Consider the following 8,649-nt stretch of genomic DNA (forward strand, 5'->3'; position numbering starts at 1 on the left):
TTAATTAACCCTTATACTTCATAAATCTCAACTACCCAAATCATAACCACCTTTACCCCCAAAGTTTTCTCCCAAAAACTCCATTGAAGAAGGTCAAGTTAGAGCTTGAAGAAGGAACCTTTCTCTCACTATATTGCTAGGATTTCTTCATCTAAGGTATGATAGTCTTGATTCATGGAAAGCTTTCTTCCATGAAGCCCTCAAACTTTCAATTTCAAAGTTGGAAATTCTCCAAAACCTAGGGTTTTCATTCTAAGTCATGGATTCTTTCTCAAAACATTTTCAATGGTTTAATTATAATATATCATGGTTGAATTGCTGTTTTATGGTTGTTTTATGATAAAATCTCCCATGGATCCATGAATTCACCATAACCCTAATTTATGACTATGTGATGTGGGTGAATTGTAGTAAGATTAATATTATGCAATTGATATTGTAGTAGGTTAATTACATGAATTATGTTATTATTCATGCCTAAATGGTAGTAATTTTAGGTGTGTTGGTTAATTATGATTCATGGTCCTTGAAGGGAAAATTGTGAAGATTGTTGTATAATCATGATGCTTATGTACATGTTTTGTGATTTTAATGAAAGTAATGTGACTATGACTATAATGTAATTGTGATATTGTTGAAAGTTTATTATCAATTATACACTTGTGAATGATAATGACATGTTATGAAAGGTTTCTTTAATGTAATGATACATCTTGAATTGGTTGGCTTAGGTCATCCTCTTCGTGTGTAACTAAAGTATCTTGACTTAATGAACTTTAAATTGGTAGGCCAAGTGGCATCTCTTTCATAAAATACTAATGAAGTATTCTAATGATGTATCCTGGATCTGTAGGCTAATGGAATACTTCCATAAATGACAATGATGAACCTTCAATCGGTAGGATTATGGCACCATTTCATGAGGATTCAATGAGCTATCCTAATAATGTACCTTGAATCGGTAGGCTTATGGCACCTTTTCATGTGTTAAATAATGTACCTTGAATCGGTAGGCTAATGACACCCTTTCATGTGTGAAATAATGTACCTTGGGTTGGTAGGCCAATGACATCCTTCTCATGTGTAGTAATGTTAAAGGAATGAACTACTCTATGGGAATTTAATGCTTAGCACCAAGTGGATACTGTAAGGTGGAATATCTCTCCATGTTAGGTTGGGTTTCTATGAACACCTTCCTTATCCCAAAACTATGTGTCCTCATATGTTATAGCTAGTGGATCCACCTAAGCTAAATATACCGGTTCTACCTTAGGCAAGTAGACCAAACCTTACGGTGTGGAAGACACTGGATTCCATTAATTACTCACATGGTCTATGTCGGTTAGGGATTATTCCCATCATGTGAGTTATGTGCTATGGTTACTTAAGAGGTTCTATGAAGTGTGGGTGGTAGTATGGGATGTCATTCATGTATTGCACGGTAGGCTTTGAGAGTGGCTATGGTGTGTTTCTCGATTGTCATAATGTCTAATGAAATAAATGGGCTTAGAATGATGCTAATGATAATGTTGACTTAAAGGCTAAATTAAATTATGAATGCTTAACTTGTATTGTTGCTATGAGTTGCTTTCCTTGTCATGACTTATTAAATGAGAAGGTTCCTTATCTATGGGTATTGACTAAAAATGAGAATGAAAAATGGTAAGTATGTTATGGTGGCCTCAAAGTGGTATTTAGTATGAATGGTATTATGGGATGCCATTCCTACATGGCGCAAGTATAACTTAGGGTTACTAAAGATGATGGTTCTAAATGTGTTAAAATGACAAACATGATGAATATGCTTATGGCTTATGTGTTTATACTAAAAGTGCATGATGATTCTCGAACTTGTTAAATGCATGGTTTTCAACAATAATGTTCCTTTTAGCATGATTTTTGCATGGCTATCATACTTAGTGCATTCTTGTGCTAACCTATATTTCTTATACATGTTTACAAAGTGTAGGTTCTGGATCTTAAGGTGATTTCTAAGGTTCAAATCTTGATTGACTATTCTCCGAAGCTAGTGGTGAGTCTTCATGGTTTGAGGACGAGAGTTGTTCTTTTTCTAGTTTCGTTAATGTCATTTTATGTTTCGGACTATGTTGAAGGGCTGTGATGCTATTATTGATTCAAAGTTGTATTAGATAGGCATGTGAGACAAAGTTAGATTTCTGCCATTTTTAAATAAAGATTTCAATTGTATGAATTAATGTTTTTAAATTCCATACCATTTTCTTATGTCTTATATTATGAATGCTATGAGGCTTGTATGAGGCTCCTCGGTGTCTTGTACGCCGTGTTACATCCGGGGTGTAAGCTTGGGTCGTGACAAACATTGTACTTGAGCCTAAGATGTTGGGATGGTTTTTAAGGTGATGTCTCATAAGCCACGTCTAGTAGAGTCTTGTTCATGAGTGTGAAGCGCGCCACATTTATGAATGAGAGGCTATAACATGTTAGGAAACTACACTTCTTTCATTACTCTTAAGTTGTGCCATAAAGTTTAATTCTACAAATTCCATCTCCTAATCCATCTTTTATGTCTTCAGGATATGAATACACGAAGGGCTAACACAAGGAGAATGAAGGGCAACAATGTCAATGAAGAAGCTCCTCAAGAGAATCAAGCTCCTCAAGTGAACCAAGCTCCTCAAGGGAACCAAGCTCCGATTAACCCTTTGGCTATGTCGGATGAAGAAGTTAGGTCGACTCATCTAATGATGGCTCAAGCCATGACTACTCAAGCCCAAGCTATGACAGCCCAAGCCAATAAGGATGGTGGGACTCATGTGAACCCTAATGTAAGTACTACAACTTCTAGGTTGAGGGATTTTGTTAGGATGAACCCTCCGGTGTTTCTTGGTTCCAAGGTGGGAGAGGATCCCCAAGGTAGTTGATGCTATGGGGGTGACTTCGGTAGAAAAAGTGGAACTAGACGCTTATCAATTGAAGGAGGTAGCTCAAGTTTGTTTTACTCAATGGAAGAAAAATAGGTCGGTAGGAGCGGGTCTTATTGATTGGGAAGTGTTTAAGAAAGCATTCATTGATAGGTTCTTTCCCCGTGAGTTGAGGGAGGCTAAGGTAGAGTAATTCATAAACCTTAGGCAAGGTAGCATGAGTGTCCAAGAGTATGCTTTGAAATTTACCCTTTTGTCCAAGTATGCTCCTTCTATGGTGGCGCAACCGAGGGATGAGATGAGTAAATTTGTGATGGGTATGTTCGACCTAGTTGAGGAAGAATGTCGTACAACAATGTTCCATGAGTACATGAATATCTCTAGGCTTATGGTGTTTTCTCAACAAATTGAGGAGTCTAAACTTAAGAGAAAGAATAGAGAAATGAAGAGAGCTAGGTCCGATGAACAAGGTCAACCAAGGTTCAAAAAGAGATCTTCCAACTAAGATTCTTCAAGCACTCGTAGGGTTAACCAAGAGAAAGGTAGTGGGTCTCCATTTCCTAAACCTACTTGCACCAATTGTGGAAAGAAGCACCATGTGAAGTGCCTAGCCGGTACAAATGGGTGTTATGGTTGTGGAAAGAGTGATCATCAAGTGAAATATTTCCCTACACTTTCAGTAAAAGGAAGAGATACCAAACAAGCTTTTCCTAATGGTACGGTTTCCATTCCTCCAAATTATGGTCGTTTCTACGCACTCTGGTCTAGAGAGGACAAAGGTGCCCTTCCGGATGAAGGCACCGGTATGTTGATAATTTCTTATAGACGTAAATGTTTTATTAAGGTCCCTATGCTATTTTTTATGTTAGCCTTAGTATGGATTTACTCCTAAGGGGGAGATGGTATGCTTAGAAGGCAAAGTTGTTAAGAGTTCCGATATCCTTTATCACTTTCTTCTATTCCTATTCAAGCTTAAGACAAAGAGTTCCTTGTGGCATGTTTCATATTTTGGAGTCATGTGTGATATATGTGTTTCCATGGTTTCGTTATGTTATGCATGTTCTTGATGAATTCATGTTTAATGAGAAAATGAGTTTTTATGATTTTCATTCCTCATGTTGATGTGTATTTAGTATGAGTTACCTATATGCTTCATGAGATGAATTGTTGAACATGCTTAAATGTTCTTTTGAGAGTAATTGCATAATTTGCTTCATGATGTTATGATGAGCATGCTTTGAGTTGGAGAAGGTAATTCCTCCAATGAAATGAGAAATGTTGAAATTTTCATGCATAATGGGCTGTTTGATGTAGTTCCTACTTCCCTGTGTTGCATTGAGTATATTGAGATGAAGTTGATGTTTCCTCTTTGTTTTGTGCATTGTTATGATGTTTCATGCATGATGGGCTGCTAGTCTTGAGTCTTTAATTCCATGATGTATTTAGAAATGTCATTCGAGGACGAATGTTCCCAAGGGGGAGATAATGTAACACTCGAAAAACTAGTAGGTGAAACTAGAGCCTTGCGTTGGAGTTTTTGAGTTTGATGTGGGGTTTAGAAGTGTAAAACGGTTTCCCAAACTTAGTTTGAGGGTTTTAGGGGTTAAACGTTAAGGTACGAACCCCGCAAGTACCAGCCAAGGGTCCTTGAGGAGGACCCTAAATCCTAACCGCCAAGACTCCCCAATACTGCCCAAAAAGGCCCACCTACGATGGCACTTACGACCAGTAGGTAGACCCACGCCAGTAGGTGGGGGTCGTGGGTCATGGCCTGACCTCCCCTATGATTTCAAACCCCATCACTAGACCCATGAATGACCAGTACGGTCCGTGGGTCCATCCACGCCCCGTAGGTGGGGGTCGTGGATGGGGGCCTGTTTTGCTACCAAATCTCGACCAAGGTAAGAGTATTTTAGTAAATTCTTGTTAATGTTAGTTTGAAGTGAGTTTGTTTTATATTGTTTATTTAGATCTATATAAGGGTTTTGAAGTTATTAATTAACCCTTACACTTCATAAATCTCAACTACCCAAATCATAACCACCTTTTCACCTAAAGTTTTCTACCAAGAACTCCATTGAAGAAGGTCAAGTTAGAGCTTGAAGAAGGTCAAGTTAGAGCTTGAAGAAGGGAGATTTATCTCATGATTTTGCTAGGATTTATTCATCTAAGGTATGGTAGTCTTGATTCATGGAAAGCTTTCTTCCTGAATCCCTCAAACTTTCAATTTCAAAGTTGGAAATTCTCCAAAACCTAGGGTTTTCATTCTAAGTCGTGGATTCTTTCTCAAAATGTTTTCAATGGTTTAATTATCATATATCATGATTGAATTGCTGTTTTATGGTAGTTTTAAGATGACTTCTCCCATGGATCCATGAATTCGCCTTAACCCTAATTTATGACTATGTAATATGGGTGAATTGTAGTAAGATGAATACTATGCAATTGATCCTGTACTAGTTTAATTACTTGAATTATGTTATTATTCATGTGCCTAAATGGTGGTAATTCTAGCTGTGTTGGTGAATTATGATTCATGGGCCTTGAAGGGAAAATTGTGAAGATTATTGTATAATCATGATGCTTATATTCATGCTTTGTGATTTCAATGAAAGTAATGTGACTATGAATATAATTCAATTGTGATATTGTTGAAAGTTTATTCTCAATTATACATTCGTGAATGATGATGACATGTTATGAAAAGTTTATTCAATTTAATGATACATCTTGAATTGGTAGGCTTTTAGGGCATCCTCTTCTTGTATAACTAAATTATCTTGACTTAATGAACTTTGAATCGGTAGGCCAGGTGGCATCCCTTTCATAAATGATTAATGAAGTTTTCTAATGATGTATCTTGGATCGGTACGCTAATGACACCCTTCCATGAATGACAATGATGAACCTTGAATCGGTAGGCTTATGGCACCCTTTCATGTGTTAAATAATGTACCTTGAATCGGTAGGCTAATGTCACCCTTTCATGTGTGAAATAATGTACCTTGGGTCGGTAGGTCAATTGAATCCCTCTCATGTGTAATAATGTTAAAGGAATGAACTACTCTATGGGAATTTAATGCTTAGCACAGAGTGGATATTGTAAGGTGGAAGCTCTCCCGATGTTAGGCTGGGTTTCTATGAACACATTCTATATCCCATACTATGTGCCCTTATATGTTATAGCTAGTAGATCCAGCTAAGCTAAATTTACCGGTTCTACCTTAGGCAAGTAGACCAACCCTTACTGTGTGGGAGGCACCAGATTCCATGATTTGCTCACATGGTCTATGTCGGTTAGGGATTATTCCCATCATGTGAGTTTTGTGCTATGATTACTCAAGAGGTTCTATGAAGTGTGGGTGGTAGCATGGGATGCCATTCATGCATTGAACGAGTAGGCTTTGAGAGTGGCTATGGTGTGTCTTGAATGTCATAATGTCTAATGAAATGAATGTGCTTATAATAATGCTAATTAGAATGTTGATTTAAAGGCTAAATGACATGATGAATGCTTTACTTGGATTGTTGCTATGAGTTGCTTTCATTGTCATGACTTATTAAATGAGAAGGTTCCTTATCTATGGGTATTGGCTAAAGATGAGAATGAAGAATGGTAAGTATGTTATAGTGGCCTCAAAGTGGTACTAGTATGAATGGTATTATGGGATGCCATTCCTACATTGCACAAGTATAACTTAGGGTTACTTAAGATGATAGTTCTAATGTGTTATAATGACTTACATGATGAATATTCTTATGCTTATGTGTTTATACTAGAAATGCATAATGATTCTCGAACTTGTTAAATGCATGGTTTTCAACCAAAATGTCCTTTTAGCATGATTTTTGAATGGCTATCATACTTAGTGCATTCTTGTGCTAACCTATATTTCTTCTACATTTTTACAAAGTGTAGGTTCCGGATCTTAAGGTGATTTCTAAGGTTCAAAGCTTTGATTTCCTATTCTCCAAAGCTAGTGGTAGTTCTCATAGTTCGAGGATGAGAGTTGTTCTTTTTCCAGTTTCTTTCATGTCATTTTATGTTTCGGACTATGCTGAAGGGTTGTGACCATATTATTGTTTAAAAGTTGTATTAGATGTCCATGTGAGACAAAGTTAGACTTTCGCTGTTTTTAAATAAAGACTTCGATTGTATGGAAAAATGTTTTTAAATTCCGTACCATTTTCTTTTGTCTTATGTTATGAATGCTATGTGGCTTGTATGAGGCTCTTCGGAGTCTTGTACCCCGTGTTACGTTTGGGGTGTAGGCTCGGGTCGTGACAAAGCTCTATGAGAAGGCGTGATTTAAAAATACATAATGATGGATTAGAAAGAAGTTCATACCCACACACGTTAAGAATATCATGAAAGTGAAAGTTTTCCTAAAACATTTCATAGACTCCCCCTCATAGGTGTGGCGCGCTTCACACGCATGAAAGGGACTCTACTTATTGCTGCTTTTCAGAAATCCTAGGACTCTTGAACCTAGGGATCTGATACCAAGTTTGTCACGCCCCGAGGCTACCCCCTGGACTTTCACATGGGACTTAGGATCACGAGTGACCCCAAGTTAACCCTGCTAGCATATCATAAGCATACTGAGATAACTGAAATAAGATAATTCTATGCGGATGCTTAAAACATGACATAAAATGAAATGATAGGGAATACCCATTCTATGTCTGAATATATATAACTGAGTTTAATGTTAACAGAAATATCAAACTCAAACTAAAAATTGAATCTAAACTATGTCTGAATAAAAGCCTCTAAATGACTAGAGATGCTTTGACATGTCCAAGCTAACTCTAGCAAAACTAAAACTGAAAGACTGAAAGTAGCAGTATGTTGCCCATAGAGGGGACTTATCATACGGGGGCACGTCGTTCTGGGACTATGAGGGTGACTGATCCTAGTCCACTCGGTATTAAGCCTACTCCCAACTGATTATGTAAATAACACATTATAACTGAATTTCTGTAATACTGAATAACTCAAAATACTGATATGCTAACTGAAAATGCAACATTAATGTACTGATAATGAAAAATTCTTAACTGAGGCATGTATATCTGAATAAACTGATCTAGTATGTGTAATTCATGAACTAAACGAATCTACATAGCTATGGTTCTGAGTTTCATGCAAAGAACTTAGCAAAAATTCTACGAAAACATGATAACCTGATTTGGATTAGTCTAACAACTGAATCACAACATAAATCTGAAATTCTAGAAACCCTAGGTCTAAACATGATATAGAGAATCAAGAATCTGACTGAATTCTAGGGACCTAATGGGTGAAAGGAACCCACTAGTGGAATCCCACATACCTGGTGACTAAATTCACGGAGAAATCTTTCGATTTCGAGGCTGGAACTGAATAAATTTTGATGCGTTCTTGGAGAGGGTTTGGTTGATTCTTTCTCCTTTTTTTCATTCAACTTGTTGAATTTATGGAGAATAAGTTGACTAGGGCAAGTTCTAATTAAGTTACTAGACTAAAACTGACAAAAACGACATAGTTTAGGGGTTAAACGGCGTATTTTAGGTTACCAATGCATAGGAAAAAGACCAAAATGACCTTAACTTAAAAGCTGTCGGGACCAACCAACGAACCTGACCGATGGACCGTCGACTGGCCTCCGGTCCATCCTATAAACTGTCGTTTGGCTTTTAGAGAGATTAAATCTGGGGGTCTGAACCACGGCCTAGACCATGGACCGTGGTCCCACCTACGGTC

The sequence above is a fragment of the Solanum verrucosum genome, unplaced genomic scaffold (assembly GCF_900185275.1).
Source record: "Solanum verrucosum unplaced genomic scaffold, falcon-dt-bn FXZP01000198.1, whole genome shotgun sequence".
NCBI lineage: Eukaryota > Viridiplantae > Streptophyta > Magnoliopsida > Solanales > Solanaceae > Solanum > Solanum verrucosum.